This window comes from Macaca nemestrina, chromosome 9, assembly GCF_043159975.1.
Source record: "Macaca nemestrina isolate mMacNem1 chromosome 9, mMacNem.hap1, whole genome shotgun sequence".
In the NCBI taxonomy this organism is placed as follows: Eukaryota; Metazoa; Chordata; class Mammalia; order Primates; family Cercopithecidae; genus Macaca; species Macaca nemestrina.
The window spans coordinates 66187977-66199532 of record NC_092133.1 but is presented as its reverse complement, the minus strand read 5'-3'; positions in this window follow the sequence as shown (position 1 = coordinate 66199532).

The window sequence follows — 11556 nt, the reverse complement described above, 5'->3', positions numbered from 1 at the left end:
AGCCCCAGATCTGATGTCTCAGGGCCAAATGCCAGCTGCACAAGCCACCGTCACATCACACAGGTTCTAGACCTGTGTCCCTGCCTTGGCTCTGCCTTGCTTGGGGCCAGACTCACAGGGCTGGAATCCTAGAGGATGCAGCCCTAGGACTGTAGCCCACACTGGGCACCGCCTGGCCCCACCGGAGCCCTGGGTCTCTGCAGCAGCCACTGCATTACCTGTGTGTTCCCCTCCCTGGACTGTGAGCTCTTCTCTGTCTCCTGAGGATCAGGCACAGCACAGAGCCAGTGCTCAAGAACGGTTTGGTGGCGAGTGAGGGAGTGAGAGAGATGGTGAGGGGTTGGCGGGGGCACCTTCTGTTGCTGCTTTGGTTTGCCCAGACTCAGACTACTTAAATTCTGGTTTCAACACACACTAGCTCTGTGGGCTTGGCCCCGTTACAGAACCTCTTTGGGCCCCAGTCTTCTGTGGAAATGGAGATAATAATAGTACCTGCCACATAAAGTAATTATGAGGATCAAATGAGACAATGCAATAAAGTGCTTATCACAGCGCCCGGCACAAAGTAAGCCCTTAATAGATGTTGTTGTTATCATTACTAATTAACGTCCTCCAGCCTTATCTGACTCCATGCTCCCTGGACAAGCATCACAGCCACTGCCGAGTCCTCGGTTTCCTACTGTGTTCCAGGGTAGCACTCAGGTCCCTGGGGGGCATTTGCCTTCTGATGTTTCAGAGCTTATTTCCAGTCCCAACCGTGCCACTGCCTAACCAGATATCCTCAAGCAAAGAATTCTGAGCTTCAGGGTCCTCATCAGGAGAATGGGGCAGTGTGAGTCATAACCTGGACAGCTGGTAGGAGGGTGCAGTGAAGAGGGCCAGGTGTGTGGGGACAAGAGTGCCACTGCCAGCAGGGGCCACCCAAGTCGCCTCAGTGGCTGAACAGGAACTTGCCAGGGAGTAACAGGGGAGAGGCTGACTGGGTTATGACAAGAGTGGGGGTAGACATCGAGAGAGTGGGCAGCCTGGATGGGTCCAGGAGGAAGAGCCAGGGACTGCATCCATGGGTCTGGCATGTCCCACCTTCTAGTCCCTTATAACTGCCCAAGCAGAGGTCGTGGGCTCTTCCTGCTTGCTGCCCCTTTCCTCCAAAGGAACATCGGGCATTCCTTTAGCATCACTATAGCAGAACCTTCTCCTTCAGGGCAGAGCTGGTGGTGGCAAGATCAAGGGACCCTCCACTGGGTCTAGGGCAGGGAGCTCCTCTGCCCCCAGCAGCCTGGGACAAGCTGCACAGCACCCATGGGTGCTGTGGGCAGGATCGTGAGTCCTGGGTGAAGGGGCAGAGGGCCCTGGGCTCTGGGCATGTCCTGGGGCAGAAAGTCTCCCACCTCGGTGCTTCTGGCCAGCTCTCCAGCAAGATGCAACCCTGTTCTCTCTCTTCCGTGAGCAGTGTCACATGGCTACCGGTAAAGCATCTTCCCTGAGCATTGTCCCTGGACGATGGCTACAGGTAAGGTCTTTCTTCTCTAAGTCCACAAGATCTGAATGGGCTTCTCACCCCTCTCCCTCCAGACGAGCCATTCCAGGGCCCTCAGCACTTCCACAAGGCATCCTGCATCCCCCACCTCCCAACCTCCAGCTTGTCCCAAACAGAACTTTGACCCTTCCTCTCCAACCCACCCCCCTTCTGCTCTGCCTTGTCCGGAAGGCAAAGGTGCTGGCATTCAAAGTCCTGGGTTCAAGTCCTGCCTCTGTCCCTTAGCCGCGGACCTCAGGCAACCCCTGAACATCTCTGAGCCTCAGTTTCTTCATTTTGAAATGCAGATAACCATAGCCTTACATCACAGGCTGCTTGATCAGAATGTAAGTGATATTGTATTTAAAGCACAAGGTCCAAGGTCATCCGTCGAATATATGCCATGGTTATTATTGGTTACCTGGGCTCAGAGGCTCATACTTGCCTCAACCCCTCCTTGGCCCACACCTAGTAGGTAGCTAGAACTTGCTAATGTTACCTCTGCAACCTCACTCTCGTCACCCCCCCACCTGCTTCCTCTGCTGCTCTGTGTCTTCTCTTAGGGCGGGGTCCCCAAGCGCTGGGCTATAGATCAGGACTGGACTGTGACCTGTTAAGAACCGGGCCTCACAGCAGGAGGTCAGCAGTGGCAATACATTCTCATGGGAGCACAAACCCTATTGCAGACTGTGCATGCGAGGGATCTAGGTTGCATGTTCCTTGTGAGAATAGAACTAATGCCTGCTGATCTGAGGTCAATTTCATCCTGAAGTCATCCCCCCATCCCTGTACATGGAAAAACTGGCCCCTGGTGCCAAAAAGACTGGGGACTGCTGCCTTAGAGAGGCGATTGCTGCCCATTCCCAGCTTCTCTCCTGCCCCTAATTCACCCTCTACACTGAGCTATACATAGCTGGATACATCACATCCCTCTGAGAAAACTTCCGTGGTTTCCTGCTACCCACCGAATAGAAGCTGGCCTTCTATTATGGAGGGCTGGTGTCCAACTCTCTCCACAGTCTGCCTCCCCAACCCCCAACTTTTCTTTCCAGCCGTACCTCCTACTCCATCCCTCCACGTGAGCTTACTACAACCACTCCAGATGATTCCTCATTTCCCAAAGTGGGGTGTGGGGTGCGGAGGTGTGTGTGGAAAAAACACAGTTGTTCAGGTCTCTATTCTTTATTGTGCTGTTTCATTGTTTTAAAATGTCCTTATGTACATTCTCATTTACTGAAACCTTACTTGCCATTCAGGGATTCCTTCAAATGCCACTTCTTCCACGCAGCCTTTTCTGATTCCTCCCTTCAGGAGTAGTCACTTCTTGTCTTGCATTTTCCAAATGAGATGGCTATGCTTCCGTTTAGCACTTGCCCAGCCCTGGACTGAGGAACTGTGCCTGATCATCTTGCAACCCACGGCACTGAACACAGGGCCTAGTGCAGTCATCTACCCACAAGTGGACCTGGGCTGCTTGTTGATGTAGCCCATGTTTATCCTGGAGCCCTAAAGAGCACATAGCCAGTCCAGAAGTCTGGCTGCTGATTCCTGGCCTGGGCTGAGGTGAGGAGCGGAGAGGTGGGGGTGCACAATCCAGTTATTGTAACTTCCAGTTATTGTAACTGCCCAGAAGGGCAGTCCTTCTTCACTTAACTCTTCTGGCCACAGTCTCCACCCTCACAGGGCAGGTGCTAAGGGAAAGGCTTCTGATGGGTGAGGATGTGATACAAACACGTGGAATCATCGCAGGAGTGAATGACGCCCTCAGGAGCTGGAACAGGATGGTGTCTTTCTTCCCCAGGTCTCCTCTGCTGGCCTCTCTGAGACAGGCAGCCTGACAGACAGGGAGAGGTGACCAGGCAGTGCATGCTGCGGTCTACCTTCGAGGCACTTGCAGCTGCCCCATGTTCTCCTATTGACTCTCCCTGGAGAGTTCCTTGGACAATGGAGTTCCTGCAAAATCCAGAATCACTTCCACCCCAACTACAGCTGCTACAAATGTAGCCCGTTCCCTCTCAGGATGCGGAGAGAGGATGCTCGACTCTGTCTGGAGAGGGGGCACAAACACAGCCTTTAAGGCATGTCCCGCTCTCCAGAAGCTCCTGCTCTGCATGGTGGTTGGATGGAGTGGGGCGAAGGAGGGCAAATCCTTCTTCATAAACTGGGGGTTCCAAGGCCCTCCAACACTAAGTATCACCAGCAAGTTCCAGTGTCCCCTCCAAAGAATCAATGGTCACCTGCACTTGTAATTCACCCTTCCCCTGCACTGTCCACAGCCCTTTGTTTATATCCCACAGCACTCAACAAGGTCTACCTTCCACGAAATAACTGGATTGTGCACCAGTCCAACTCCCCTCCCATAATATCCTCCATCTGGAGTCAGACGCACTACCATTGTGCCACGAGGTCGGCCAAATATCCTCTATTTGTATCTCCATGGTTGACTAAGAACTTTCACAATAACCCTGTAAGATCCTTATTTACATGTAAGAGTTGAACAAGTGAAAACTCCAAGAGGGTAGGTGGCTTTTGTAGTGTTGGAGAGCTAGACAGAGCTGGGATTCCAACTAAGGCCTCTAACCTTGCGACAAATCCCACATCACATCCTTAAGGGCGGGTATACCTTTCACCCATCTCTTGCCGTGCCTTAGCACAGTGTCTCATAAATAGGACATCCAGCATTTTTCGTAGTGTTGGAAGGGCCTAGCCTTCCACAGGGCAGACAGGGAAGTAGGAGTAAGCCAACACTTTGAGCAGCCATGCCACATTACCTCCTTGCATTCAGTGGCAAGCATGGCATTGCCTTCGGGACCTCACATGACTGAATGCAACTGGGCAAAGGCTATGGTCTCTCCTTACAGCCCCATGTCACCCAAAGCCCTTTTCCACTCATGTCATCATCACCATCATCATGGCAACTAACAATCATTTCCAGCCAAGTGTGTGTCAGGCCCCACATTGAGCCCATCAGCCCGATAAGGTAGGTGCTGTTATTCCCATTTTACATGAGGTCAAAAGAGTAACCCATCCACAGTACCATGACTAACAAGGAGTGGAACTGGGACTACTGGGATTTACTTGGAGTTCAGAGCCCACACCTGTAACTGCCGGGTTAGCCTGCCTCTCCCAGGGCAGTGGGTATTGCAACTCCTGAAGCCAGTCCATTGCTCCTTCCTGCAGACAGCACAGCTCATGCCCAGGACAGTCTTCCTGTCCAATGAGCGGGTCAGAGGCATAAAAGCAAATCCTTCACCACCCCTGAAAAATTTCATACATAACTTATCTCCCTACCACCTCCAGTCTATCAGGCAAGCACCAACATCTTCATTTTACTGGGGTGAGGACTGATGCTCAGAAACTTAAGGAGCTTGCAGGGCTGTAAGCCTGGCTGCTGCTCTCTCACCAGGGGACCAAATAGCCACCCCATGGTGAGTTAGTTTTCTAGCTCTAGGAACTGAGAAAAAGGGCCCCCAGCTGTGTCGGGGAGATTCAAGGGAGACATCTCAGAGGAACTGACACTGGCCACGGGCAGAGGAAGAGAAAGGGTACTTCAGAGCACCACAGAGGGGGTCAGGTGTTGGAGTCCAGCTGAGCAGGGCTTGACCCCCTGGATCTGGGTCCTGGCAGGGTTGGAACCATTGCTGCCAGCCCACAGGTGGCCAAGGGCGCACACACACGGGATTTAGGCAGCAGAGCAATGATATATCCTTGCTGGTGAAGACTGCCAATTAGGTACGGAGGCAGGCATGAAGATTCCTTCAACATCCCCTAATTCAACAATATCCGTTCATTAACTCTGTGCTTTAAAGATGTTTTATCTTGAAATATTTCAGACATTGAGAGAGGTTTAAAAGCAATATAATGTATTATTTGGCAATAAAAAGGAATGAAGTACGATACATGCTACAACACGGATAAACTTTGAAAACATTATGCAAAATTCATAAAGATGGAGAGTAGATTAACGCTTGCATGGGGCTAGGGGTGGGAGGGTGGGCAAAAATGAAGGATGGCTGCTAAAAGGAATGGGGTTTCTTTTTTGGGACGATAAAATGTCCTAGAACTGATTGTGGTGATGGTTGCACAACTCTGTGAATGTATGAAAAACCTTCACATTTTACACTTTAAATTGACCAACTGTATATGTGAATTACATCTCAATAAAGTTATTACAAAAAATGTATACTGAACCTGGTGTACCCACCACCCAGCCTAATAGCTACCCATGGAACCGAACCTCCCTAAGCCCCCCAATCTCTACCCAATCCCGCCTCCCTGCTGAATTTGATGTTTACCATTTCCATGCATTTCTTTACATGTTTACTATGTGCACTATATATGCATATAGTGATTGAAGATTGTATTGTATTGTCTTTATGTTTTTAACTTTAGATAAATGACTTATATTGTAAATATTCTCTTGTCATTTGCTTATTTTTCCCTCCAGAGGAGGAGATCCAGCCATGGAATTGCTGGATCTCAAGGTCTTGTGTATCCTGTTTACTGTGTGTGGATTTTCATTGATGAAAGTACTGCAATTTAATACTGCACAACATATCTCTGCACACTCCTGCTGACAAATATCTAGGCTTTTCTTCTCTTTTCCTTTTTTCTTACTACAAATAGTGTCGCAGCGAGCATCTCTTCTTCTTTTATGCACAGATGAGTGTGTCTCTCAGAAGTGCCTAGGAAGGGAGCTGCTTTATTGGACGCGAATCTTTACCAGATACTGCCAAATGATTTTTCAGTCATTCACCTTTTTATATCAGCGAGGAAACCAAAGCCCAGAGAGAGGAGAGCAGTCTGCTCAGAGTCCCTCAAGGTCTGGGACTGATTCCCAGTCCAGGGCTCTTCTGGCCTTGCCGGAACCCTCCATTTCCTTATTTTTATTTCCCTACAAATCTCAGCCGACCACCCCAGCGTTATCAGAGCGGATCTAGGAGAAACACATTATCAGCAGCGTCCAGGAGGGCTGGGGATCTGCAAGTGCTTTTGGGAGGAAATGGGGAAGAAATGAACTTTGGAGAATTCCCCAGGCATTTCTGAAACCCAGAGCCAGAGGGCCTTGAGAGAAAAGGCTCTTCCAGGGGCAGATGGTGGAGCATTTTAGCAGCCGCGCAGCACCTGGTCTCCCAGCAGCTGTGGTCATTTTGGCATCACCCATGCCAGTTACCTGACCCTCTACCCCATGAGGGGCATAGAGAGCTATGGCTGTGAGGGGTGGGGGGTGCTCCTTAAACCCAGGGATCTCTCCAAGGTGACGGCCAACCTTCCTTGTGGAGCAGGCCAGTTGCCTGAAACGGGGCTACAACGGCGAAGGAAGGGCCTTCATTTGGAGCCAAGAGTCTAAGCTTTATGGATTGGCTGATTTCTATTGGCCAGGGCTCCCTTCAGCCATGGTCTGTCACTCCAAATGTGGTCAGACAACCAGCAGCACCAGTGCTGCCAGGGGGCCTGCTGGGAATGCAGAAGGGATCATGGTGATGGGGGTCAGGGTGAGTAATAAGCTGTGTTAGGGATTTACGGCTTTATCCTAAGAGTGATGGAAAGTATTGAAGTGCTTTGGTTAACTGGAGTTATGTATCAATGTTAAAAATGCCATTCTGGCTTCTGTGTAAAGAAGCGTTTGGAGGAGGTCAGTTGGGGGCCAGAGCAACGAATAAGATGAGAGGTGGCAGCAGCCTGAACAAGGGTGATGACGGTGGAGATGGAGGAAATTGACAGAGTGGGATGAATGAGACTTGGTGATTGATGGGATGTGAGGGAAATGGTGGTGTTCAGCCTGATGCCCAGGTCATGGCTTAGATGCTGGGAGAGGTCAGGAATGTTGGAAAGGGCCAGGTCAGGGAAAGGTGCTGGCTTTCATCGTGGGCCCTTTGAGGATCCAGGCAGAGATGGCAAGGAAGCTGCCCAGTGTGATTTGTAGGTGGGAAGACTCTCCCTGGCTAGAAACCCACAAAAGCTACTCTCGCTGTGTAAGCGACTCATATTGCAGGCTGCTCTCCAGCACCTACACCGTCTAAAGCAAATGATTAATGCTAGCAGCCAGGGAGAAACCTCTGCAGGTGTGTACATCTTGGTCTGTTTGCACTTCTCATTTTAGGACAAATTACTTGTCCCAGTAGGCGGTTTTGCCTGGATTGTACGTCGAGCATACACCAGGCATTATGTTAACCTACTCATCAGATAGCAGAACTCATGGCCGAGGCCAAGTGGGGAGGAGAGGATGGAAGGAGCTGCAGGGATGATGTAGCTTACATGGAGGAGTCAAGAGTTCACCAGGTAGAAACTGAGAACAAAGATACCAGAATAGCATGAGTTGATGTGTGCAAGTGGGACACTGTAGGGTCCGGCAGGGGAGCAGCCCAGTTTTACTGAAAGAAAAGGAGGACAGCAGAAGACTGGTCAGAGATCAGGCTAGAGAGCCAAAGTGGGTTTATCTTTGGGATGGGGGGTATGAGCACTGGGGAGCCATGGATGGTTTTTGAGCAAAGGAGTGGAGTTGACAGAACCTGGCTGATGGAGTGCAGTGGATGAAGGTGAAGGGGGCACTGATGTTGCTATTATGGGTTTGCACCTGGGTGTCTGGGAGGCCAGATGGGACGTGCGGCGGGGCTGCAAAATCAGGAGGAAGAGATGGGGGTGGGGAGGACTGAGGCTCACATCGCAGGGGAAAGCATACCCCTCTGGCTGCAGCAGAACAAGGGGGAGTCTGAATATTGACGATAACAGCAATCAAACAGTAGGGTCTCTTAGGAGGCTAGCCCCAGGGGATCTGCTTTAAGAAATAGCAAGAATGACCCCGAAGTAGCCCATCAATTATTTGCATGTAAAGCAGGATTTTAGAGCTACCTGAAACAGCATATCTTTAGTTTAAATATTCTCCCTAAAATAACCATCAACTCTTGAATCTTTTCTTCATTGATGGAAACAAAGGACACTTTGGTCTGCAGATTCCTGAGATCTGAAATAAGCCAAGTCTGAAATAAGAAGGACCACAAAGAAGGGGGGCTATGGATCTGCTCTGCTGCAGCACAGGGGAGGTAAGAGGAGCCTGGTTTGTGACCAAAGCTCTGGCTACAGGTCCTGCCCATGTAAATGTCATGAGGCTATTGGGGGCAAAGTCTGGTGCCAGGGAAAATAGGGCAAGGCTAGCCAAAGAGTAGGGTTGAAGATGTGTGGGCATCAGCTCTCACCAGCTATGGAAAAACAACCGAGGCTGGAGAGGCCATTACAACCTGAATGTAAATAGCAGCTCATAAGAAAATAAAGCCCTATGCATAGGATTGCAGACTTTCGTTGCTGGAAGGGGCTGCTCTCCCCTCCAGGCCAGCCTCCACATCATTGCTAGTTATTGTTCTAGAATACAAATTGGATCAGGTGACATCCCTGCTTCCCAAACCTTCTCTGATGCCACATCACCCACATCATGTCCTGTGAAAATAGCACAGCCAGGGCAGAGGCAATGCTCTCCACCACTCCTGCATGCAGAGCAGACATCAATAAGCGATTACCACATTTTCTGCTGAACCTGGATACAGCCTCAGAAGTTGACTCAGCACAGTTCCCCAGTCAATCAGTCAGCCATTACCAATCAATCACCCTCTGGATGAAATCATTTGCCTCCTACTGGACAGACAGAGACGGGCAGCCTCAGCCTGGCCCTTTGCAGTCTTGACATCTCCTCCCACCCTCATTTCTCGTTACTGCTCTGTGCTCCAGATTTCTTCAACTGCATGTCATTCCCAAACTTACTGCCTTTATCTCGCTCCTCAGAGTATTTGTCCATGACAGTCCCTCAGCCAGCCTGGAATGTCCTCTGCGCAGTATGCTAGTTGTTCTTTGATGTCTGTTCTCCCACCCAACATTGTAATAAAGTTCTATCTGGGCATACTGCCACCCACAAAAAATATTGCCTGGCCTCCCTTGAACCTGGGGGTAACCACACGACTAAGTTCTGGCCAATGGGATGGGAGCAGAAGTGATCGGTGTCTCTTTTTTCAAGTTTGGCTCTTGAGGGTTTGAGCACATACTCCACTTGTCCCCTTCCCCTTTCGTGCTGGTCATGGGGTGGCGAGAACCGAAGCACCTGCCAGAGGAGGATGCCACAAGATCAACACAGCAGAGCCAGCTCTCAGCCCTGGCCTGCTAGGGAAGGAAGACCTCCACCTCCGCCTTGTCTAAGTCCTTGTATTTGGGGGTCTCTTGTTATGATGTCTATGCGGACGCCATAGGGAGTCTATGATGCCCTAAGGATACACCTTCCCACTTGCTTATTTGATCCTTATGAACAACCTCCAAGGCCACTCCTCGGTGAAGTTTTCCCAGGGCCCCCAGCTCCTTTGGCTCCTGGGCACTTCATGCACCCCTCAGCAGCACACTGACCCGGAAGGCAGCTGTGGCCTCTCCCATTAGGCTGGCTGAAGGCGACTTCTCTGCTTTCATCCATCCTCTCTGCAGTGCTGGTCGTGGCGCTAGTGCACAAGCCTGACCACATCACCCCCATGCCACCACTGCTGCAGTCCAAGCCCTTTGGCCTGGCATTCAGGGTATGACTCTGGCCTACCCTTTCCCTTGGAGATGAGGCTCAGACAGCGAAGTGATTTCCTTTAGCAGCTGAGCCAGCCATTCTTCCCTCTGGGTGCAAAAACGTGTCATCCTTCACACTGCCTGCCCCACCCTGGACTTGACAGAGGCCAGCCCCACCCAGCCCCAGCGCGGCGGGCCTGAAGTAGCTGCTTCCTTGCTGGCTAGACCTATAATGTCCTGCTCCTCCTTTGTTAATAGGAAAAGGGACAGAGAATGGGAAAGTTTCCTTGGTCTTTGTATTTTTCTCAAGTGGCCTAGGAAGTCTCACGGTAGGTATATCTGTTCCCAAGACCCTTCTTCTGTCCCACCAGGCCATATGCTTTGCAAATGGCCCACACCTATTCCTCTGAACTTCTAGCAGCCATGACCCTCCTAACTGAGGGTTGACCTTTGGCATCCCTCTCAGGCCTGCAAGCCCATCACTCCCTTGGCAAACAGCGCATGCAGCCCAGAAGCAGGATACAGCCAGATCTTAGCCAGTAGATGGCTATTTTTGGACTGGGAGGATCCCAGGAGGATGCTGGCAAGGTCAGATAGAAAGGGAAAGAGGCAGGTTTTCTGCCCATGATTATGTGTCCCAGGCCTTCTGGGTGCCGCCCAGGGGCCCAAGGCTGCCACAAGGAAGAACACACCCACCACAGGACTCCGGCTTGGCCTAGCTGGCCACAGAGGGCAGGCACCGGTTTGAGGATCCAGGCTTCCATCTCAGCAACCACAGTGGCCAGGAAGAGTGTGTTTGTTTTGTCCCAATAGCAGTGAATTCAGCATCAGGCAAGATGTGGGGTGGGGTGGGGGATAAGGTGTCTGAAACCAATCTGATGGCAGAGGGAGAACACCAGGAAGCAGCCAGTCATCAGCAATGACTACTGATGCTCATTTATTGAGCATTCACAGAGCATCTACTATGTATGGGGTACAGTATTAGGTGCTGGCAAAACACAAGTGAATCAAGCTTTGAATTTGTATGTGGCACTTGACAATTGTATGAGTCCTTCTGTGAGGATCAGGAGCCTTAAAGTGGTTTATAAACTCCAACCATCAGGAAATAATCAGAAATGCATGATGTAAGGGCAAGAACGACAGTGATGTTCTCTTTGCAAATTTGAGGATGTTCAAACATGCCAGAGTGTCAGAACTGAACTCCCTTCTACCTACTTTTAGTATTTTGAGGAGGGTTACCGATGCACATGAAGTGCTCAGTCCTGTGCCTGGCACATAGTAGGTGCTCAAGTGGGACACAGCGGCAGTAACTGCTATTATTTATAATAGGTTGGGTTTGGTGTTGAGAAAGTTACCATACCAAGGCATGAGAAGCCTCAGGTCAGAGAGAGGCAGGGCAGGGGACCCAGCAGGACCCAGCCCATCCTAGGAGATTTTGCTGTGATTCCATGATGTGAGATGCTTCCGTGTGGCCATTCCAGTCCTTCCCTTCCTCAGTTACAAAAGGC